Raw genomic sequence first — 25,551 nt, forward strand, 5'->3', positions numbered from 1 at the left:
CTTACACTGTTGAGCATATGCAGAAATCATTCAGCTTGTATCTGCTGCCACGGTTTGAATGACCTGCTATGTCTCACCTTGTCTCTCAACCCAGATGATACAGAGCTTTTTCCCAAATAAAAAATTTCCCTCACTCCTATACGATGTCTTTAGAAAACCCATATATCAAACCTTATATCTGCTGTGCTGCTGTTGTTGTTTAGTCACTAAGTCATCTCCAACTCTTTGGTGACTCTGTGGCCCACTAAGCGTCCCTGTCCTTGGGATTTCTCGGGCAAGAATACTGAAGTGGGTAACCATTTTCTTCTCCAGGGGATCTTCTCAACCCAGGGATTAAACCCATATCTCCTGTATTGGCAAGAGGACTCTTTACCACTGAGCCACCAGGGAAACCCATATCTGCTGTAACTTGAAATAATTTCATTTTTAAAATACAAGAAAAGAACCTAGACTCCTAAGTTTGTAACCTAAAATTACCAGTATCCTTCAGAAGCATTGAGACACCATCCACTGCTATTCAAAGAAGAGAAAGAAACCAGCATCAATTGAGAATCATTAATCCAGGTTCTGTGTTAAACATTTTATATTATTTACTATTATACTCAGAACAAACCAATGAGATAGCTATTAATAGTCCCTCAAATGGCAGATGAGCAACTGAAAGTAAGATTAACTAATTGTGTTTAGACAAAATAACTAGTAAATTTAGAGTGAGACTTGGAACCCCTGTCCAGCTAAGGCTGGTCTCTGCAGAGAAGGAGGTCATCCACAAGCATTCTGAATCATCCCATGAATATTTCTCTGATTAAATAAGTGCACAGACTGGGTCCTAGCTCTAGCCTTTGATGTTATTTTAGCCAGAGCTATGCCTGTGGTTTTCCTGCCAGACACATTGCCCAAAGCATTGGTGATGGGAAGCGTAATAAGAAATTAGATATGACTATTGTAAAAAGATTTAATAATAGTCATGACTGCAGAGAAAGAAGTAAACTGTGTCATTATCTACCTCAGAAGAAAGTGTGGGCCAGGAAATAGCTAAGGTTAAACTAAGTCTGGGTCTCATCATAATTCAGTACCACGGGCTGCGAAAGAGGGTCAATAAAACTGAAATATGAGACAGACAAGAGATAAAGGGAGAAGAAAGAAAATGCTTAACTCCCAGGTTCCTCCAAAGGAATTTCAAACTGTCGAGGGTTTTATTCACCCTTTCATTCAGAGCTATTTATCTTTCTTATGCAATCCAACTCCTTCCTGCAGGAGAGCCATTTTCCCTCTTCCTTGACAGGGCAGATCACTTCCTCCGCGGGCCTCAAATCCGTCTGTTTAAACTTCACAGTGGCTTTACCAGCTCAGGAGTCAAGCAGCTTCCTAAAAATCATTTTGAGGAGCACGAGGTGGGGGCCAATCACTTCTTCCTCTGTGAAAAAGTCGAGCAGCACCTAAGACCAGGAAGGACATGGCATCAGATACATCTGTACCGGTTATGCAAGCAAAATGTGTTTCCATTTTACTAACACCTCAAAAAGCACCTAATAAAGTGGAGACTGATAAAAAGCTGTGACTCTGCACCCTTCCTAAACTACAGAAACGACTCCTCAGGTCTGATGAAGAGTGCTGGGAAAAGAAATGAGGTTAAATAGGGATATATTGTGAAAACGGACAGGGGTACACATGAAAGACAAAGATGAAAACTTCTAGAAAAGAATAGTGCGTTATATGAATTTACCAGTCAGTCGGTCAGTTCAGTCACTCAGTCGTGTCCGACTCTTTGCAACCCCGTGAACCACAGCATGCCAGGCCTCCCTGTTCATCACCAACTCCCGAAGTTCACCCAAACCCATGTCCATTGTGTCGGTGACGCCATCCAACCATCTCATCCTCTGTCATCCCCTTCTTCTCCTGCCCTCAATCTTTCCCAGCATCAGGGTCTCTCCATATCAGCTGGCCAAAGTATTGGAGTTTCAGCTTCAACATCACTCCCTCCCATGAACACCTAGGACTGATCTTTAGGATGGACTGGTTGGATCTCCTTGAAGTCCAAGGGACTCTCAAGAGTCTTCTCCAGCACCACAGTTTAAGAGCAATTCACCACAGTTCAATTCTTCTGTGCTCAGCTTTCTTTATAGTCCAACTCTCACATCCATACATGACTACAGGAAAAACCATAGCCTTGACTAGATGGACCTTTATTGGCAAAGTAATGTCTCTGCTTTTTAATATGCTGTCTAGGTTGGTCATAACTTTTCTTCCAAGGAGCAAGCACCTTTTAATTTCATGGCCGCAGTCACCAACCGCAGTGATTTTGGAGCCCAGAAAAAGAAAGTCTTTCACTGTTTCCACTGTTTCCCCATCTATTTGCCATGAAGTGATGGGACCGGATGCCATGATCTTAGTTTTCTGAATGTTTAGCTTTAAGGCAACTTGAATTTAAGCCAGTATGAATATGCCAAGTGATTTGTAAATATACCTTGAATTTGAAAAGGTGAATTTGTAAATTCACCTTGTTGTGAAGCCAAGCTACAAATTTGTAGGAATATACCCATTGCAATTAGTCTTAAAAGAATTTCTCTAGTGTTCACTTGCTAATGGATTCCCAACTCCACTATGACCAGTAGATCTTTACTGGATCATCATCCCCTGTGCTTATACTATTCTTTGAGAATTGTACTATTATTGTAACTATACCATTACACTATACAATATGATACTGTTACACTATATATGCGTGTGTGCTTGCTAAGTCACTTCAGTCGTGTCTGATTCTTTGTGACCCCATGGACTGTAGCCTGCCGGGCTCTTCTGTCCATGGGATTCTCCAGGTAAGAATACTGGAGTAGGTTGACATGCCCTTCTCCAAGGGATCTTCCTGACCTAGAGATTGAACCCTGAGTCTCTTGTGGCTCCTAAATTGCAGGCAGATTCTTCATCATTGAGCCACCAGGGGAAGCCAATTACATTATATATAGATAGATAGATAGACAGACAGATATAGATAGATATAGATATACACACAAACCATATATGTATATATATATGCACATTATATATGCTATACATTATATATAGTATAATAGTATAGTACACATTATGTTTTATGCTACATTAATAATATACTATAATACTATTATACTATTTTTTGAGTTTTATTGGGCAAGGATATCAGAGCTTCTCATTCCTAACAAGCTGTTTCTCCCAAAATGAGCCTAATAACATATTCGGAGTTTAGGAACAGAGAACTACTTTATGCTTTTTTCCAAAGAAATGTTTTCTTCTGTCTAAGAAAGTTGTCCTTCTCAGTGGAATAGAAAGCTGTACCTAAAGCATTGCAGAAAGAATAGAATATCTACATAAGCTATCAGATCAACCAAACAAACCACAATGGAAGTCATTCATAGAGTCACATATATCATGAACTGACACACACCACCATTCCCAGAATTAAATGCCAGGTTGATTTATGAGCATTTGAAGAATCTATATGCAACAGCTTGGACTAAAGGGTGACTTCCAAGTTATTGTTCAGTCACCCAGTCACATTTGACCCTTCACAACCCCATGGACTGCAGTACACCAGGCCTCCCCATCCCTCACCATCTCCTGAATGCCCAAGTTCATGTCCATTGCATTGGTGATGCCACCCAGCCATCTCATCCTCTGACACTCTCTTCTCCTTCTCCCCTCAATCTTTCCTAGCATTACGGTCTTTTCCAATGAGTTGACTATTTGCATCAGATGACCAAAATACTGGAGCTTCAGTTTCAGCATCAGTCCTTCCAATGAGAATTCAGGATTGATCTCCTTTAAGATCAACTGGTTTGATCTCCTTGAAGTCCAGTCCAGTTCAGTTCAGTTCAGTCACTCTGTCGTGTCTGACTCTTTGCAACCCCATGAATTGCAACACACCAGGCCTCCCTGTCCATCACCAACTCCCAGAGTTCACTCAGACTCACGTCCATCGAGTCAGTGATGCCATCCAGCCATCTCATCCTCCATCGTCCCCTTCTCCTCCTGCCCTCAATCCCTCCCAGCATCAGAGTCTTTTCCAATGAATCAACTCTTCGCATGAGGTGGCCAAAGTACTGGAGTTTCAGCTTTAGCACCATTCCTTCCAAAGAAATCCCAGGGCTGATCTCCTTCAGAGTGGACTGGTTGGATCTCCTTGCAGTCCGAGGGACTCTCAAGAGTCTTCTCCAGCTCCACAGTTCAAAAGCATCAATTCTTCAGCATTCTACCTTCTTTACAGTCCAGATCTCACAACTGTACATGAGCACTGGAGAAACCATAGCCTGGACTATATGGATCTTTGTCAGCAAAGTGACATCTTTGCTTTTCAAGACAATGTCTAGGTTTGTCATAGCTTTCCTGCCAAGCAGCAATTGTCTTCTGATTTCATGGCTGCAGTCACCATGCACAGTGATTTTAGAGACCAAGAAGAGGAAATCTGTCACTGCTTCCACATTTTCCCCCTCTATTTGCACTGAAGTGATGGGCCAGCTGCCAAGATCTTAGTTTTTTTAATATTTCATTTTAAGCCAGCTTTTTCACTCTCTTCCTTCACCCTCATCAAGAGGTTATTTAGTTCCTCTTTGGTTTCTGTCATTAGAGTGGTATCATCCTTATATCTGAGGTTGTTGATGCTTCTACTGCCAATCTTGATTCCAGCTTGTAACTCATCCAGTCCGGCATTTCTCATAATGTGTCAGCATGTAGGTTAAGTGAACAAGGTGACAACAAAGAGCCTTGTCGTTCTCCTTTCTCAATCCTGAACCAGTCTGTTGTTCCATATAGAGTCTTAACTGTTGCTTCTTGACCCAGATTTCTCAGGAGACAGGTAAGATGGTCTGGTAGTCCCATCTCTTTAAAGAGTTTTCCACAGTTTGTTTTGATCCACACAAAGGCGTCAGTGTAGTCGATGAAACAGAAGTAATTGTTTTTCTGGAATTCCCTTGCTTTCTCTGTGATCCAGTGAATGTTGGCAATTTGATCTCTGGTTCCTCTGCCTTTTATAAACCCAGATTGGATGTCTGGAAATTCTTGGTTCATATAATGCTGAACCCTAGCATGTAAGATTTTGAGCGACTTCCCATATTCCCATAGGATACTACTTGGTATTACTGAAAGTGATTCAAGTTAACTTAGTTTGGGGAAACTCTGGCTTAATTTTTTTTTTTTTTTTTCTGATACACTTCTTGGAGACTAATCTCTTCATCTGTATTAAGAATTTCCAAGAGTGGTGGTATCTTATGGCAAAATTTTCCATAATAAAAAAAAAGACATTTGGTTGGAAATTCTTTTAACATGGACGACTTTCTATCCTGTTGTCCTGAGGAAACACTGGGAAATAATTGTACATGATTTAAAGAGAATATTATCTTGAAGCTTGCATTTAATCATAGATGTAATAACCAGATGATAGACTCTTCACTGACAAAAAAAGAAAGAATATAAAGGGGGAGGGGAACTAAAAAGCCTCTCATGTTTATGATTTGTATGACTCTGATAATGTTTGTTGATGTGTCAAGTGGAGATAGGATAATATTTAACAGAAGATAATTTCACTGAGAGAACGGACTCAAAGATTGTGACTATAATGTGAAATTATCTGAGATTGACTAAAAAGTGCAGATGATTACAGCTCTTAATAAAGATGAGAAGGCAATGGCAACCCACTCCAGTACTCTTGCCTGGAAAATCCCGTGGACGGAGGAGCCTGGTAGGCTGCAGTCCATGGGGTCGCAAGGAGTCGGTCACAACTGTGACTTCACTTTCACTTTTCACTTTCATGCATTGGAGAAGGAAATGGCAACCCACTTCAGTGTTCTTGCCTGGAGAATCCCAGGGAGGGGGGAGCCTGGTGGGCTGCCGTCTCTGGGGTCACACAGAGTCGGACACAACTGAAGCAACTTAGCAGTAGCAAAGATGAAGAACTTGGGCTTCTTTTTGTAAAACTCACTGGAAGGAAGCCTTCTTTTGATAAGAGACTACTGCATGCAGTTCAAGAATTAGACAAAAGAGGTGATCCCTGATGGCTCAGAAGGTAAAGAACCCACCTGCCAATGCAGGAGATGTAAGAGGTGTGGGTTTGATCCCTGGGTCAGGAAGATCCCCTGGAGAAGGAAATGGCAACCCACTCCAGTATTCTTGCCTGGGAAATTCCATGGACAGAGGGCCTGGTGGGTTACAGTCCACGGAGTTGCAAAGAGTCACATACAACTGAGTAACTAACATCATAAAGCTGCTGCTGCTGCTGCTAAGTCGCTTCAGTAGCGTCTGACTCTATTCGACCCCAGAGACGGCAGCCCACCAGGCTCCCCCGTCCCTGGGATTCTCTAGGCAAGAACACTGGAGTGGGTCACCATTGCCTTCTCCAATGCATGAAAGTGATAAGTGAAAGTGAAGTCGCTCAGTCGTGTCCAACTCCCAGCAACCCCATGGACTGCAGCCTACCAGGCTCCTCTGTCCATGGGATTTTCCAGGCAAGAGTACTGGAGTGGGGTGCCATTGCCTTCTCCGATCATAAAGCTATTTCTGTGCAAATTATCCTTTCCTAAGTAGTGGTGAGGGGGGACACTCATACCCTAAGCCCTATTTTTCATCCCTAAAATTTTGAAACTCTACTTTTAGATTGGTGTTATAAAGTTACCAGTCTGGCATAACATGGCACTTCATGAATGACCAATCCAGTGACACTTTATTACCATTATTACTAGAAAATAATATTCAGGGTAGTCACACTCAAATTAGTTTTCTTTTAGAAAAAAAATAGAGAAGCAAATCAAATAGTTATTTATATATACTTACATACATATATGTATACATGTATACATATGTATATATTTCCTTCAAATATTTATCTGTTGCATGCACATGTTGTTAATACAAAAAAAAAAAAAAAAACTTTCCTCAAAAGCCAATTTGGATGAAAATCATGCAAGAGATACAAATCTCCTACTAAACCAAAAGAAACATTGAATGATTCTTCAATGATAATCTCTTTGCTGGGTAGGTCAACTCTAACTTCACTTCTTCCAAATCCCCCTCTTCTCTACTGCACCAGCCCCCTCTAGAAGACATGATAATTCTGTCTCTATCTGCCAAGGAAGCTTTGAACATTTGAGCACTTCGTATATAAAATAACACAGAACAGTAACTTACGCCTTCGGACCTAGAACAGGCTTCCAAAACAGTCCATGACTTCATTCCTCTTATGCTCAAGATGAAAGGGTTAGGGGGCAAGAAATGAGGCAGTGTAATTTCGGGTCTCTTTGCTTAAGAACCTCAAGGTAGCAAAGACATCTATATCTCTTCATTTGCTACTTACTCTTCAAGCATGACTATGGCAGACGTTAGTTTTTTCCCCTTAGAAAGAGAAGTGTTTCACTTTTGTTTAAAAAGCCTCTCTGCCTCCCTGGAAATTAAACCTTGTGTCTAGTCTAAAAGCAACAGGAAGGTAGAGTTTTACAGTTATACTCTCTGCCATTCTGCACATCCAGATCTGCAAATCTAGATCTGTAACCTACTCTGAGGTCATCCTCAATTCTCAACAGCTTGCTTCTTATATATTGTGATTGACACTCAGCAGCATCTAGCACAGTGCCTGGCATAGAGTGAGTACTCAATATATTTTTGTGTAATAAGGGACAATCGCAGGAGAAATGGGGTAGTTTTACCAAGACTAGCTAGAATGGCATCAATGTTTCATTCATTCCTTCTTCCACTCATTTATTTAAGAAGTATTTGTTAATCATTACAAATGATTAACTACACACTAAAAATACAGCAGTAAACAAAACATAGTCTCTACCATCCTAGGGTTTAAAAACCACTAAACCAAGGCCAATGTTTCTGGATTGTAAAGATTAGAGAAGTACACAGAAGCCACATTATTACAGAGCTTTGTAAGCTGTGCTGCCACTCTCTGTTTCCTGAAAATAAAAGAAAGCCCTGAACAGTTTTAAATAGGGGAAAGAATTAGATATGACTTGTATTTTTTAAAGGTTCCTCTGGCTCACTGTGTAACATAGATTGTTGGAAAGGAAAGAGGGGGTGCAAGATTCCAGCCATTACCTGACTTTTCTATTGAAGATTAGCTCAAAAAGTTTTATGTCATAACTGAGATGCTCTTGGCAAGTTGACTGGGTGATTTCATGGGAACCAAGAAAATCCTCTTGCCCAGAAAATCCCTAATCTGTGGTTTCTGACATCGTGTTAAACACAAAAAGGCCTTTAATTCCATAATTCAAGGGATTCTTTCAAATTCAAAACATTTCCTTGGAAGCCTGATTTAACAAAGGAGAGTGAAGAGAACTGGGGGCTTCCCTGGTGGCTCAGCGGTAAAGAATCCGCCTGTGATGCAGAAGATACAGGTGGCTCCAGGTTCGATCCCTGGGTCGGAAAGATTCCCTGGAGGAGGGCGTGGCAATCCACTCCAGTATTCTTGCCTGGAGAATCCCATGGACAGAGGAGCCTGGAGGGCTACAGTCTATAGCGTCGCAGAGTCCAACACAACTGAAGCGACCAAGTACACGTGCACGAAGAGAGCTGAGGATGGCTATAATGCTCCCCTGGTAGGAGAGAGGTATTAAAACACACTTCTAGGACTTCCCTGATGGCCCAGTGGTTAGGACTCTACACTTTCATTGCTGAGGGCCTGGGTTCAAGCCCTGCTCAGGGAACAAAGATCTCTCAAGCCATGCAGAGCAGCAAAAAATAAATAAATAATAAAATTTTAAAACACAGGCACACACACACACACTTCTACTTCTTCATCCCGGTGCCTTTACCAAATACGTTTCTCTGCATTAAAAGAGAATGGCATTAATAGTGGTCTGAGAACCAAAATCAAGCACCTCATCACTTCCAAGGTTCAAAATATGTTTTCTCTGATCCTGTATCTGTTTGCTTCCTTTTATGAATTAAGACAACTTCACTACTTCTGAAATTACATTGTTCTAAACACAATAAAACACATTTCTACATGAAGGGAAAATTAATAAGCCAACTTTCATGTCAGTTAATTTCCTATTTTTCCTTCAGCTTTCCAATGTTTCTATTGCTTTCATAAAAATAATGTAGAGAGCCCTCCAAAGGATAATTAAATACACTCTTTTAGTTTTTACCCAGTGACTATGTAGCCTACAAATAATTTCTCTTTAGTATCTTATGAATTACGTTAGCCTGTTCACCGCGTATACAGAGTACTACTGATGGGCTCGCTTGTAAGTCTTAAACTACAAAAACATCCTCTTAATACAGGATGATCTATTTGATACAGGCTCAATTAAACCTGGAATTTGTTTTAAATGAGCTATGAGCACTTCAGGTGATTGATGATTTGGTTTTGTTATAGTTCAGCAAGTGGCTTCTACTCTTGGCAACAGAACGAGACTGCTTCAGTACCACAGACAGAACCTGGCTTTCACCTTTGGCTGTATATCCTTATCTATAGCTTTCTTAGGTCACCACAACTTCTAGCAATAAATACAGAAACTCAATACTAAGTGTTAGAATAATAATGTTTAGGTGTGAATAAGAAGTTTAAGAACCAAGAGAGTACTTGATTTGTGCTTTAAAAAAAAAGGAATGCAGTTTTCCTTTAAAAAAAGAGATACCAAAACCTGAGTCAAGTATACAAAAGCTCTGCAGAAATGATACTTTCTTGGACAGATGTCTAACTGAAGGGTATTCACAGAAGATGTGAATTCAAATTTCTAATGAAATTTCTAAATAAACTGCATTCATCTAACTACTGTCATACTATCATAAAGTTCATAGGGTTCATGCATATTTTGGGGGATTTTAACTCTTCTCAACAGTGTTTATTAAGCAACTACTATAGCTAAAGTGAAGGGGCCTTAATAACTCAGTCAAACTAAACCAGAGTATGGAATATTTTTTATCTTATCATAAGACCCACTGAGTTCTAGGTATTAGGTCTTTGTCACATCTGAACTCTGGGGTAGTTACCAGAGGTTATAATCATAAATCTTAGCTCAAATAGTATAAAAATAACCCTTCAAAAAATATAGAAAAAATACTAGAAATAATTTTACCAAAATGACTACATGAGATATTAACTAGAATAGGCCAATACAAAGACATTTTTTTTCATATTAATTCATTCAGAAAGCAGGAAATAAATAAAGGCATAAAAGCCTTTATCAGAAATCTCTGGGGTCATGAACGTTTCAGAACATTTCAGAAATCAGGAAACTTTAAAAAGATATTAAATTGTACATTATGTACCTCCCCTAGAATGGTCTGCGACCTCACAAGTCATCAAACACTAATATTTATGCAGTAAAACATATGAATATTCACCTTGAGGAGGATAAAGACCATAAATAGTTTCACATGATTGGTGAAAATTTCTACCGAGTGAAATCAGTGGAGGTTTTGCCACCAAGGGATCCCTAGAAAATAATTTTACAACTTCTAGATTGCAAGATTTCAAATATGAGGTTATTGTCTACTTAGATTTGTTGAAGTGTAGGCCTTACCAGTATATTAACATTTAATATTTACAGTAAACCTCTGAGGGACATCAGTTAGTCATTTTGGGCTGTGCTGTGTCTTCATCGCTATGAGGGCTTTCCCTAGTTGCATCGAGCAGTGGCTACTCTGCAGTGTTGCAGCGTGCAGGCTCCTTTAGTTGCAGCGCATGGGCTCTGCGGCACGCGGGCTTCAGCCGTGGTGGCTGGCTAGTTGCATCGAGCAGCGGCTACTCTCCAGGGTTGCAGCGTGCAGGCTCCTTTAGTTGCAGCGCACGGGCTCTGCGGCGCGTGGGCTTCAGCCGTGGTTGCTGGCAGGCTCAGCAGTTGAGGCACATGGGCTTAGTTGCTCCACGACATGTGGCATCTTTTGGAACAGGGATCGAACCTATGTCCCCTGCATTGGCAGGCACACTTTTAGCTACTGGGCACCAGGGAAGTCCTCTGAGGAACATTTTATTATTTCCATTTTACAGATGAGAAAATGTAGGCTCAAAGAAATTAGTAAAAATCACTCAGCTGCGTCCGACTCTTTGTGACCCCGTGGACTATACAGTCCATGGAATTCTCCAGGGCCAGAATACTGGAGTGGGCAGCTTTTCCCTTCTCCAGGAGATCTTCCCAACCCAGGGATTGAACCCAGGTCTCCCGAATTGCAGGCAGATTCTTTATCAGCTGAGCCACAAGGGAAGCTCAAGAGTACTGGAGTGGGTAGCATATCCCTTCTCCAGCAGATCTTCCTGACCTAGGAATTGAACCAGGGTCTCCTGCATTGCAGGCGGATTCTTTACCAACTGAGCTATCAGGGTAAAGAAATTAAGTAACATGATTAAGCTCACACACCAGTAAGAGGGGTAATCAAGAATCAGAAGAAGTCTCTTGTGCCTCCACCACCAGTGCATTTCCTTCCATACCTTCTCAAAGGAGCACCACTGTGGCAGGTAATTGGACAATCATTATTCTGTCTACTTTCCACTAGGCTCAGAGAGTAGCAGAAAGGAGTGCAATATTATTTTTATAAGCCAAAATTGTAACTGGAGGTTTCTTACACTTCACTGAACAGGTTTGTGGCAGAGAACTTCATTTCACTTTACTCCACTTCAAGCATGAGAAATAGGGCCCAGTTTCTAAGCTCGTGTCATTTTGATGTCTTTACTAAGTCCACTCCCCTTCTGATTTCAGTGTGTCGTGAATATTATCTGACACTCATCAATTGATGAAAATCACAAATTCTGCCCTCTGCAGTGGGCAGTAAATATGAGCAACATTTCCTGGAATACACCCAAATTTGCTGAAAAAAAAAGAATTGTTAACATGATCCCAGGTCCCCAAACTTCTTCCATTGTTGACACTAATGGAAAGTTTAAGGAATCTGGAAGGTGGAAAAGCCTTTAGTGATCATCTAGCCTAACCCTTAATATTATGGATGAAGGGTCTGAAGCCCTGATAGATATTTTCACTATTACTTTATGGGCTTACTTTGAACTTCATTGCAAACTAAAAATTGAAGTAAACCAATATTTATCAAGGAAACAAATGTGATGATGTACTTATGCAGGCATCATCTTAAAGTATGTGTGTGCACCTGGTCGTGTCTGATTCTTTGCAACCCCATGGACTATAGCCCACCAGGCTCCTCTGTCTATGGAAGTTTCCAGGCAAGAATACTGGAGTGGTTGCCACTTCCTACTCCATGGGATCTTCTGATCCAGGGATGAAACCCGTGTCTCTTATGTTGCAGGTGGATCCTTTACCACTAGTGCCATTTGGGAAGCCCTATCTTAAAGCACAGGGCTTTATTCTCAACAAAGCAAACAAACAACCCCATCAACAGAAGTAGAGTTTGGGGAAACACAGCTGAAAGAAGCCATAGGTCACCATGGGTGACCTGGGACCACCCATGGCCAAAGAATGTGCCAAAAATTACCAATTTGCATATAATATGACAGCATTGCCATCAAGCTAAATGCAGATTTTCCAATGATTTCTCATGGTGGTTGTTGTTCAGTTGCTAAGTCATGTCCGACTCTTTGTGACCCCATGGACAGCAGCACGCCAGGCCTCCCTGTCCCTCACTATCTCCCAGAGTTTGCCCAAGTTCATGTCCATTGAGTCAGTGATGCTATCCAATCATCTCATCCTCTGTCACTCCCTTCTCCTCCTGCCCTCAATCTTTCCCAGCATTAAGGTCTTTTCCAATGAGTCGGCTCTTCACATCAGGTCACCAAAGTATTGGTGCTTCAGCTTCCAATCACTAGATAGCCTCAGTTTATCATGTATGGACATCAATTCCATTTGCCTCACTGGCTTTTCCAGTTACATTTGCTATCATAAGGATGTGACTACTCTTCCCAAATTGGGCTTTCCTGGTTTCTCAGATGGCAAAGAATCTGCCCACAATGCGAGAGACCCAAGTTTGATCCCTGAGTTGGGAAGATCCCCTGGAGAAGGGAATGGAAATCCACTCTAATATTCTTGCCTGGAGAATTCCACAGAGCCTGGCTGACTACAGTCCATGTGGTCGCAAAGAGTCGGACAGGACTGAGCAACTTTCACTTTCATGAGGCCAAGAGAAGTTCCATACTGTTAACCCGTGTTAAAGACAGATGGAACTGTGCAAAGTAAAGAAATGCCCTGAACTGAGATGTGCCAGTGTGTTCAGTAGCAATGGATTTGACCCTGAGCGTGAATCAGCCAAAGACCCACACAGGGAAATGGCTTCATACAAAACTGTGGCTGAGAACATAGACACCCAAGGAAGATTAAGAACATAGATACCCAAGGAAGACTGTGCCACTTCTTAGACTGGCATGATCTTAGATAAGTTATAATTCTCTTGTTTCAAACTTTTGTATGTTGACTATGTATTACTTTCATAGTAAGGAAATAATTAAACGTGTAAACTAGAAAAAGCTGCCTTACTGTCTATGACTGAACACGTGTTTAGGACATCTGGAGGTCAGAAGAAAACTTCAAACTAATACACTGAAGAAAACTGTGTCAGAAAAAGAGCATGAGCTAGTACTACTGCCCTTCATAAATCTCTCAATTCTGTACATTTTAGTTTCCTCATATTCCTTCATCAGAATATGTATCTAGCAAGATAATAAAAATATTTGTATTTTTAAAAATCCAGCCTTGTACTTACTAAACAGTATCTGTTCAAAAACTGATACTTCTCATTTTTACGATGTACATAAGGCCTATGTATTTTCTTTAAACTCTAATCCAAATAAATTCCTCACAAAGATTGTTAGGAGTGATGTTTTCCTTTTATCCAATTTATTTTTCTGAGCAACTTAGACCCCCAACTCTCTTCTCCTGTAGGGAACACAGTCTGTTAACTTTGGATTCAATTGAATTGAAACAGCCTATATTCAGGTGATATCCAGGATGTCTACTCAGGAGGACCTCAGACACTGAGGAAAGCCCAATCTGGTGCTTGGGAATAACTTGGCAGGCACAGTAATACATAAGGAGGAAGAGAATTACAGACAAAAGCAGTGTAGTGTCCAGCTACCGTGGCCAGCCACTGAAGGAAGGGGGACCAGAATTAGATGATGGTAATGAGGAGGATGAAGATAAGGAAGCTGGTGATGATGATGGAGAAGAGGTCAACAATGGTGATGAGAAAACAGAGTCACAGAGAAGTTAAGGGAATTGGTCAAGTTTATGCAGCAGGTAGGGCTTCCCTGGTGGCTCAGTGGTAGAGAATCCACCTGCCAACGCAGGAGACACGAGTTCCATCCCTGGGTTGGGAAGATCCCCTGGAGGAGGAAATGGCAACCCGCTCCAATATTCTTGCCAGGGGAAACCCACAGACAGGAGGAGCCTGGCAGGCTACAGTCTATAGAGTTGCAAAAGAGCCGGACACAACTTAGTGACCAGATGACAAGAGCAACAGTCATACAGCAGGAAAGAGGTACAATTTAAATTCAAAACTTAGCAACCTGGCTCCCAAGCATGTGCTCTTAACTCCAAAGCAATGGATAAGTACAATTCCTAGTTCTTTTTTTTTTCTGATTTTGATCTTTTTTTATTAATAAGACTTGTTTCATAGTTCTACATGATATCTATTCTGGTGAAAATTCCTTGTAAATTTTTCTTTTTTTTTAATTTTATTTTATTTTTAAACTTTACAATATTGTATTGGTTTTGCCAAATATCAAAATGAATCCGCCACAGGTATACATGTGTTCCCCATCCTGAACCCTCCTCCCTCCTCCCTGCCCATACCATCCCTCTGGGTCGTCCCAGTGCACCAGCCCCAAGCATCCAGTATCGTGCATCGAACCTAGACTGGTGACTCATTTCATATATGATAGTATACATGTTTCAATTCCTAGTTCTTGAAAATGGAAGGTAAACTCCCTCACTGCCATGAAAGCAGATCCAGCTGTTTCTATAACAAACCTACCTCGTGTCTACCACTCAGAGGTTGGTTTTCAAACACTGTTCCTCACTCAAAGCCATTTTTTCCTGACCCTGTGCAAAGGAATCAGCCCTGTTTGTAATAATTTAGGTAAAGGATTTCCTGGACATGGGATAACCTGTTAAGGCTCCCTTCATCCCTATAATCTTAAGATTTGGACAACATTAAAAGGAAAATACAAAGCAGGCCTGATTTTATTTCATTGATAGTCATTCTAAAGTGGTTTGGGTGAACAACATCCTTGCCTCATTTCCAGCATAATTACAGCCCACAGCTTTGATGAAACAGAATTTGAGGAACAAAATGATTTTTCCTTCACAACCGACAGGGAACCATGCACATAAACATACCAATTTATAAGATCTGATGGGTATGTCTGCTCATGCATGTAGAAAGACAGAGGGAGAAGGTTTTCATTGAAAACCCAAAGGGTTTCAGCAAAGCATGTTTAAAGACAAAGTGAGGAAGGGCATCCCAGGATGTGTGATCAGTTCGTGCACAGTTCTCTGATTGTTGATGTTGGGGTAGCAGGGCAGTTAACATTATCAGTCCTTAGGCACCAGAAGATCTGAAGGCTGCTACATGTTCATAATCTTCAAGCAGTTAATTTTGTTAGAGCAAGCAGAAAGCTAGATATGAGCAGAGAAAGGAGGGCATGAAAATGGCCAGAAACCATACATCTTGTAAACAACAAGGGTCCCCCGGAAGACAACAAAAAAGTAGAAATCTCTGAACTGACAAGAAACCACACATTTTGCGGGTGACAAGTGTCCTGGAGGCAAACAAAGAAAATGAGGAAGTGGAAGGAATCTCTGGTTTCTGCATGTAACTTTTGCTCATTATGCTCTCATTACAATAAAATTAGCCTTGCAAATAAGAAGAAACCATCAGGCACCAAGGCTGTGACACTTCCTATCAAGGCTAAATAAGGACCAAAATCCCTTCTCCTCTAGGGAAATTACACCCTTCCAAGACTGACAGAGAAGCACCTTTCTGATTCTCCCTACTCACTTCATATCCCTCTCTTGATCAGTGCCTTTCCCCCAAGTTTATGCACTGACTAGCATTTCAGTCCCAGGTAAGTTCTTAGAAGATGATTTCTACCTTATAGCTCTGCCATGAAATCATAAAGATGGGAAGGTGAGGGCATCAGTGTCTCTACTGCTTCCAGGGAAAAGCAGTCCCTTCCTACCAAATGATAGTAACAGTGACTCAGCAGTTAAGGGCCATTATCCCATTAAGAATTCCAGTGTATGGAAATTTGCTCTATGACTCAGGAAACTCAAACCAGGGCTCTGTAACAACCTAAAGGCGTGGGAAGGGGTGGGAGGTGGGAGGAAGGTTAGGGAAGGAGGGGACACAAACGTCCCTATGGCTGACTCATTTTGATGTACGGCAGAGGCCAGCATAATGTTGTTGTCCCTCACTTGGTCAGTGATTTATAATCTGAATAGATTAGAGTTTCATAAAGCACTATAAAGCAATTTTCCTCCCATAAAAAATAAATAGGTTTGGAGAAAAAAAAGAATCCCACTGTATGACCCAAAGAACTAGCTCTGTAGTCTGGCTGACCTTGGTTCCCAGACTGGTTTAGTGGCACAAGGATTCCATGCTCTTCTAAGTAACTTACTTTACTGCTGTGAGTCTTTGTTTCCTTATACATGAAATAGGAATGATCCAACCTACAAGGAAAGGTTACAGTGAGAATAATTTATTTATGCATTCATGTATTTAAAGTGCCAAGGTAGTGCTTGTCTCATAGTAGGCTCTTATTAGTAGAAGATTAACTCTTAAGCCACACAGTGTTACTTTCAAGGCATTACCATTTTAATACTCACTACATTTGAGTCCTGCAGGAAGCTGCCTTCAAAAAGGAGAAGATTTATAATCTGAATAGATTAGAGTTTCATAAAGCACAATGAAGCATGCAAGGGGCTCTATCAAAAACCATAAATAAACCAACATGCATGAATTATGCAGTCAACTCTCAATATTCATGTAAGGAAAGAAAGCAGATGGGGACAGTCCAAAAAGAGTGAGCAGTCTAAAAAAACTCTTTTAGATTTGTCTTGACATTTGCAGTGAATTCAGATGTTTGTGATATTCAGGGAAAGGGATTTTTAACGTATTTTCCATACGGAAACCTGACTCAGGACCATCAGCCTGACCATGGCATTTTCCTACATCTCTTCCCACACAAGAACTAAACAGCTCCTCAATGCTGCTAAGTCACTTCAGTCGTGTCCAACTCTGGGCGACCCCATAGACGGAAGCCCACCAGGCTCCCCCGTCCCTGGGATTCTCCAGGCAAGAACACTGGAGTGGGTTGCCATTTCCTTCTCCAGTGCATGAAAGTGAAAAGTGTAAGGGAAGTCACTCAGTCGTGTCTGACTCGTAGCGACCCCATGGACTGCAGCCCACCAGGCTCTTCTGTCCATGGGATTTTCCAGGCAAGAGTACTGGAGTGGGGTGCCATTGCCTTCTCCGGCTCTTCAATGAGGCTGATTCAAAAAAGAGCAATGTAAGCCAGCCTTCACTCACTCAAACTTCCCCAACAGAAGAGACAGCTTCATTCCCAGGATAAAATCTGCACATACAATAAGTGCAAATAGAACTGCCAAAGATTAAAAAAAGGCCCAAAATAACATCACTTGTGCTAAATCCCAGGATACCAATCCTAGACCTAATAACACCTAACCTAATACCCCTGGAGAAGGGCACGGCAACCCACTCCAGTATCCCATGGACAGAGGAGCTGGTAGGCTACAGTCCATAGAGTCGGACACAACTGAAGCAACTTCGCACACATGCACACAACCTAACTGCAGTTTCAACCTTCCCCAGAAATGTAATTTTTTAAGGTTTTCCTTTTTTTCTGTTTATTTTATTGGAGTATAATTGCTTTCAGTGTTGTGTTAGTTTCCGCTAATGACATGACTCAGCTGTATGTATACATATATCCCCTCCCTCTTGGACCTTTCTCCCACCCATCCCCCCTCATCCCACCCATCTAGGTCATCACAGAGCACCGAGTTGAACTCCCTGTGCTGTGCAGGGAGGTTCTCACTCTATTCAGCTATACAGCACTATATACACTGCCATACAGCAGGTTCTCACTAGCTATCGATTTCACACATGGTAGTGTATAGAATCCCAGGGACAGGGGAGCTTGGTGGACTGCCATCTATGGGGTCGCACAGAGTTGGATACAACTGAAGTGACTTAGCAGCAGCAGAAGTGTATATGGCATACAGATGGCCAAGAGGCACATGAAAAGATACTCAACATCACTAATTATTTGTTGTTCAGTCAGTAAGTCATCGTGTCCCACTCTTTGCGACCCCATGCACTGCACTGCAACACGCCAGGCTGCACTAAGTATTAGAGAAATATAAATTAAAACTAGAGTGAGGTATCACCTCATACCAGTCAGAATGGCCATCATCAAAACACCTACAAACAATGAATGATGGAGAGGGTGTGAAGAAAAGGAAACCTTGCACTGCTGGTGGGAATGTAAGTTGGTACAGCCACTATCAATGGAGAACAGTACAAAGGTTCCTTAAAAGATTAAAAGCAGAACTACAGTATGACCCAGCAATCCCACTACTGGGCATATACCCTGAGAAAACCATAATTCAAAATGACATATGTACCCCAGCGTTCACTGAGTCACTATTCACAACAGCCAAGACATGGAAGCAACATAAATGCCCACTGATAGGCAAATGTAGAAGTTGTGCTACATACATACAATGGCATATCACTTAGCCAGAAATGTAATCTTAATCAGTTTGGAATTTTCTGGCCAGCACCAGTAAAGCAGCAACACTTGCACCCTCTCCATCTCTCAGTGGAAGAAGAGGTGATCTGCCTGATAAAACCCTTGCATTCCTTTCCCAGAAAAGATGTCCTGGCCTAAAAAGAATCTTTCCTTTCCTCTTGCTAACAGCTCCTTTGCCCCACACTTCTTCCTATAAACCCTTCCATCTTATACAACCCCTGGAGTACCTTACTAATTGCTAGATGGATGCTACCCAATCCATGAATCACCTAATAAAGTCAATTAGATCTTCAAATTTATTTGGTTGAATTTATGTGTGTGCATTAATATATGATATTTGTCTTTCTCTTTCTGACTTACTTCACTCTGTAAGCTCTAGGTTCATTTACCTCATTAGAACTGACTCAAATTCATTCCTTTTATAGCTGAGTAATATTCCGTTTTGTATATGTACCAAAACTTCCTTAGCAATATTGTAATTATCCTCCAACTAAAAAATTCTATGATGTCCAGCAAAATGGCTTCACAGGCTCCTAGAGCTTGTCCAGGAAAGACCTAACTAAAGGCCTCTGAGTCTCTCTTACATTGAGACTAATTTCCACACTCTCCTAATCTGATGGCAACAATTGCTGGAAATATCTGAGGGCCAAGAATTGCCTTTGGGAATTGCTCCAAAATGACCAAACGACTTCCATCTTTACTTAAATCTTCATCTGTAGATTCCCTCAAGAAAATGAGATTTAGTATGACAGCAATAGTGCTTCCCAGAGCCATTTGTTAAAGCAATTTATTTCAGTCCTTATGAGTTACAATTAAAGAAGAATCAAAAGAGGCTAACCATAATAAGCCTTAACAACCTTTTATAGGCAGCAACCACACAAAGTTACAGCATATTGCTTCTGTTCCATCAAAAAGCAAGTTTCTCTGTTTCTATTCCCATAGAGAATGCTAGGCTTAATGTTCAGTCACAGAGGACTCGGGCAAAAACAGGGGACCACATGGTACCTGCAAAGTTGTTTTGTTGTTTAGTCACTAAGTCGTGTCTGACTCTTCTGTGAATCCATGGACTATAGCCTGCCAGGCTCCTCTGTCCATGGGATTCTCCAGGCAAGAATATTATTAGAGTGGGTGGCCATTTCCTCCTCCAGGGGATCTTCCCAACCCAGAGATCGTGGGGAAGGCAGATTCTCCTGCATTGGCAGGCAGATTTTTTCCCATTGAGCCACCAGGGAAGCCCTATCTGTAAAGTGGGTACCCCTTAATTAACCTGGAAAGAGTGAAATCCATTTTGGTTTAGAAACAATCTTTCTGGGAAAAAAAGAAGTTTGGGGGAAAGTTTTAAATGGAGCAAATGCCCAAGAGGATTAGCTCCGGGAAGAAAAAGAGAACACGAGAATGTGTATGCTGCTGCTGCTGCTAGGTCGCTTCAGTCGTGTCCGACTCTGTGCGACCTCATAGACGGCAGCCCACCAGGCTCCGCCGTCTCAGTGAGGCACAATTCTTGGAACAAATTTCAGTTCTGACAGATGCTCTGGGTTGGTCGTTTCTGCTCTATGGATTAGTAACAGGGGAGAGAAGAAAATGACCTGAAGGAAGACATAAAGCTTTCCTCCTTCAGTCCTGAAAAAAGACATCACGTTCCTTTCCCCTCATCCATGACAGTGTTGAGGCTTGGATCCCCTTTCTCTGGTCTTCACAGACAAGAGACTGACAAGAGACACTGTTTCCAAAGGTAACTGCAACCTCGCAGCCCACTCTAATCCTGGCCCTGCCAGGAGAGAAAAAGCTTGGTGCTAGTGGCTCTTGGATAAATGCAGCTCAGAGGAAGGGGAAAACAATGGGAGAGTTGTGTAGTCAATATCGGGCTCTCCAAGACCCAAGGACAAGGAGCATTTGACCTTTGAGGAGGCTGCCTCACAGCTCATCTCTCATCTGTGCCCGGGGTCCCACCTGCTCTCTCAGAGTTAATGTATCGTAAGAGTGCTCTGCTCAGGCAGACAGAATAAAAACAGTCATCTTCTCTTGACAGCCTCCTTTCTACCTTGCGCTCTTCTTCCTGCTGCTTCCTCTGAGGCTCGAGAGATTATATTTAGGGCCTGAATGTAGGAATTGCTATTATATGAAAATATCCGCACAGAACCTCAGGCCAGTTCTGTTGGTTGTTGGCTTAGCTTTGTGGTCAAATCCCAGAGGCCAAGAGGTGGAAGGTGGGACTTTCCTGGTGGTCCAGTGGCTAAGAATCTGCCTGCCAGTGCAGGAGACGTGGGTTTGATTCCTGGTCTGAGAAGATCCCACGTGCTGCAGGGCAACTGAGCCCACGAGTCACCACTGGAGCCTGACCACCCTAGAGCCGGTGCTCCACAACCAGAGCAGCCGCCACAGTGCGTCGCAAGGCGAGAAGAGTCCCAGCTCGCTGCAACTAGAGAGAGCAGCATCGAAGACCCAGGGCAGCCAAAAGTAAAAATAAAGTAAGGAATTTTAGGTAAGAGACAGAGGTGGAGGGTGGGTCTCAGGACAGGCCACCACACACCATCTCTCAAGCATCCTTCTTGGGAGTCCTGATGTGAGAGACTCAGCGCTGATCCAGCCCAACAATGAGGAAACAAACACACCAACCAGCACGCCGGGGGCGGGCAGGCCAGGCGTGCCGTCAGCTTAAACAAGGAACAGTTTCTTATTGCAAAGCATTGTATTTCTTTCCCTCCATTCAGAAATCATACCCTTCTTCACCCATGAGAAAGTTGTAAGACTTTTTTAAATTGAAGTGTTGGTTTATTCCTACTCATTCCTTTCTGAAAATTTCCCCTAGAAGGCTTAGGAACATGTCTACAAAGGGCAAACCTTCAAAACAACCCAGGAGGAACTAATCTCGCTTGCAAGTTTTTCCGTATCCAACATGAAAGGTTCATGGGAACAGGTCTCCTTGGGGACATTCTCTCAGCAGTGAAGCTGAAGAACCTGCCTCGGGTACCTTCCTTCCAAAGCAAGTCACACGGTCTTGGCAACAATGCCAAATGCCCAGGTGTGTAGGTGTGGATGTGTTTGGAGATGAAATCCTGCCTGTATTTTGGCAGATGGATCTTTTTTAAAAAATTCATAGTTCTATGTCCATTGGCTACTTGTCTTCAACTCTCCTCTCTGTGATTTCACATTAGAGAAGTCGGTAGCAATTTTGTTGATTGCACAGTGCCAGACCTCGATGGTGCTCTCTCCACCCAATCAACAGTTCCCCTTAGGCAGCACCTACTGTATACCTGGTAGTGCAGTCAAGCTTTATTTACAGTATCCCATCTAATTCACAATTCTATATTGTATATGTAATTATCCATTTTTTACAGATCATAAAAGAACTCAGAGAAGATGAGTGGTCATAAAAGTAAGAAATAGCAGAGGTCAGGATTCAGAAGCTGGTCTAACCGGCTCCAGAGCCAAATTCTTAATGACACTGTTCTATCCTCCTTGAACTCATTCACCTGCTGATTGACTCTACCATCTCCATGAAGGCTTCCTGAGTCTATCACCTGCCTCAGGCAGGACCAGCTCTTGACATCCAGGAAATCGGAATAGGAGGGCTTGCTAAAGGGCAATGCAACTCACTCAAGATCCCATTAGCTCTTCTGATCACCAAGTCCAGGACCAAAACTCACACAAGTCCTCTCTCCTAAGCCCCACCGGTCTCCTGTGGGGTCACTAGCAACAGGCGCTCCACTTGGAGTCTCCATCATTCAGTCGTCAAGTGTGCCTGCCTGGAGGGAGTCACCTCTGGATTAGAACAGCAGTTGCACCTTTGAGCAGGCTCCTTTATTGCACTAACTCGGTTTCCTCACATGTAAAAGAGGAAAAGATTACATTGCCCTGCCTCCCATAGGATAGTCTGAATAATCAAAGGAAATAATAGAGATGAAGTGCTTTGTTGGCATATCATCTGACACCAAGGTTTAGTAGGTGGAAATCAGGTATGCTGGTACTGGAGATGTGGGTCAACATTTCCACACAGTGAAAATCAGATGTGCAGGGGAAGAAAATAGCTTGCTTTCCTTTATTGGACATTAAGCAGCATCATATGAGGTGACCCCATGCCATTAATGATTGAAGAAGTAGTGGAGTGGAGGAGCCTCTCCTCCCTGCTCTGTCCCCTCTGATCTCTGCAAGAAACACCTCTACCTTCCCTTCTTATTGACTAGAAATTACTTGTACATTATACCTTCCTTCATTCTTACTCTGGAGACATCATTGCTCAGGCAGCCCCTCCTCTCTCTTCTCCCGTGACAGAGCCCCTCTTTTCCTCTCCCATGGCTCATCCTAAATGGCAAACAGGAAGTAAGGAAAGATGTGGACATTCCAACAGGGCTATGAAGGTTAAAGGATACTTCACAAACTCCTTAAGAAATTCCATAGTAGAATGGAGATGAGATCCAGTTCACATTTATAAGATTTGAAAAATTATATAGTCTGGGTAATACCACTGTTATGGAAGATGTAGGAATTCCCCTCAAATGGCTGAAAAAAAATAAAAATTGTTACAATTGCCCTGAAGAGTAACCCTCTACCATGTGATTCTAATCTACCTCTTTCCCAGCTCTGAGAATCATTGATCTTCAATACTTAGAATGTGCCTGGAGCTTACATAGATATATATATAGCTCTATTGCACTTCACAGATACTGTGTTTTGTACAAATTAAAGGTTTGTGGCAACCCTGCATTGAGCAAGTCTAGTGGTGCCATTTTTTCCAACAGTATTATTTTTAAGTATGTGTATTGTTTTCTTAGACATAAAGCTATTGCACACTTAGTAGACCACAGTGTGGTGTAAACATAACTTTTACATGCACTGGAAATCCAAAAAAAAAAAAAATTCATGTGGCTCACTTTATTTCGATTATCACTTCATTGCAGTGGTCTGGAACTGAACCCGCAATGTCTTCAGTCAGCTCAGTCACTCAGTCAGGTCCGACTCTTTGCAACCCCAAGGATTGCAGCACACCAGGCTTCCCTGTCCATCACCAACTACCGAAGCCTGCTCAAACTCATGTCCATCGAGTTGGTGATGTGATCCAACCATCTCATCCTCTGTTGTCCCTTTCTCCTCCTGCCTTCTATCTTTCCAAGCATCACGGTCTTTTCCAGTGAGTAAGTTCTTCGCATCAGGTGGCCAAAGTATTAGTAGCCAAAGTATTCAGCATCAGTCTTTCCAGTGAATATTCAGGACTGATTTCCTTTAGGATGGACTGCTTGGATCTCCTTGAAGTCCAAGGGACTCTCAAAAGTCTTCTCCAACACCACAGTTCAAAAGCATCAATTTTTCAGCGGTCAACTTTCTTTATAGTCCAACTCTCACATCCATACGTGACTACCGGAAAAACCATAGCTTTGACTAGACAGACCTTTGATGGCAAAGTAATGTCTCTGCTTTTTAATATGCTGTCTAGGTTGGTCATGGCTTTTCTTCCAAGGAGTAAATGTCTTTCAATTTCATGGTTACAGTCACCATCTGCAGTGATTTTGGAGCCCAAGAAAATAAAGTCTGTCACTGTTTCCATTGTTTCTCCATCTATTTGCCATGAAGTGATGGGACCGGATGCCATGATCAATGTCTTCAAGGTATGCCTGTATACATACACCTTATATATGTGTGTGCATGTGTATCTTATTTATATATATACACATACTTTTGTACCTTTTATATATAAATATAAATTTATATATATATATATATATATATATATATATATATATATATATCTTCCTGCTATTTTTCTGAGGAAAGGGACTGCTTATGAAGCAAACTGGCCTGAAATCAGAGCCTGCAGGATTGAAATAGCTGAGCACTTGCTTAAGAAGAGCTTGTTCTTCTTCAAGATCTACTCTCGTTGCCTTCTGTATGCCTCTGGATGCAGTCCTTCACCCCTGGGAACCTCAGCTGTCTCATTAGGACACGAGAACAGTAATAATCCATGTCCTACATGCTACACATGTGTGCGTATGTATGTATAGTTGGTGGTTGTGCAGATAAAAGGGGTATCGTGTGGAGAAGCTTAGTGTATTATAAAATGCTATGCAATTTGAGTTATTCATCTAATTACTCTTAGAATCTTTATGTGCTGTTGCTGCTAAGTCGCTTCAGTCATGTCCAATTCTGTGCGACCCCATAGACTGCAGCCCACCAGGCTCCCCCGTCCCTGGGATTCTCCAGGCAAGAACACTGGAGTGGGTTGCCATTTCCTTCTCCAATGCATGAAAGTGAAAAGTGAAAGTGAAGTCGCTCAGTCGTGTCTGACTCCCAGAGACCCCATGGACTGCAGCCTACCAGGCTCCTCTGTCCGTGGGATTTTCCAGGCAAGAGTACTGGAGTGGGGTGCCATTGCCTTCTCCTTCTTTATGTGAGTGACCCCATAAAACATTCTAAAGCAAAAGTTCCTTTGGTATGCATGGTTTATTTGGAAACACTATCCCTGGGGGCTGGAAGAAGTAAGGGACATGGGAGAGTGAAACAGGAAAAAAGGGATGACCAATACAAGGATGTATTTTTTTTCACAGTTTTCTGTGATTTATTTAAGGCCACATTTGACAGTTTTTCACAGAATATAACACAAGTGACTAATCTCTCTCATGCTTTCTGCATCTTTAACTTAAATTCCACCTCAATCTAGGTCTAATGTGTTTTTTTCCAGTAAGCTAGGAGATACCCAATAAGATTATCCTCCCAGAAAAAAACAGGCACACAAGAAGAAGACCTCTTTGCTCTTCTCTTCCTTGTAGCTGTAGACAGTTTTGTGGGTACATAACTAGATGCTCTATGTGAGCTTGTTGAATGAATGACTGATTTTTATTTTTTGAGACACC

The 25,551-nt window shown here is 42.0% G+C and overlaps 1 long non-coding RNA gene across 14 annotated transcripts in view; it reads right to left on the minus strand.

Annotated features, from left to right (window-relative positions):
* Positions 1-565: 565 nt before the first annotated feature.
* LOC147358457 (uncharacterized) overlaps positions 566-25,551 on the minus strand; it is a 72,037-nt gene continuing 47,051 nt past the window's right edge. For 10 of the 14 annotated variants that reach the window (XR_015142301.1, XR_015142300.1, XR_015142294.1 and 7 more), the window contains one exon: positions 566-1,439. This is a non-coding gene — a long non-coding RNA (uncharacterized LOC147358457). Of the gene's footprint in view, positions 1,440-16,552; positions 16,605-25,551 lie in introns of all 14 variants that reach the window. The other 4 variants (XR_015142302.1, XR_015142299.1, XR_015142297.1 and 1 more) reach the window with 1 other exon arrangement.

Source organism: Bos grunniens, chromosome 15 (genome assembly GCF_055505025.1).
Source record: "Bos grunniens cultivar Pamir isolate PY7600 chromosome 15, Bosgru_T2T1.0, whole genome shotgun sequence".
NCBI lineage: Eukaryota > Metazoa > Chordata > Mammalia > Artiodactyla > Bovidae > Bos > Bos grunniens.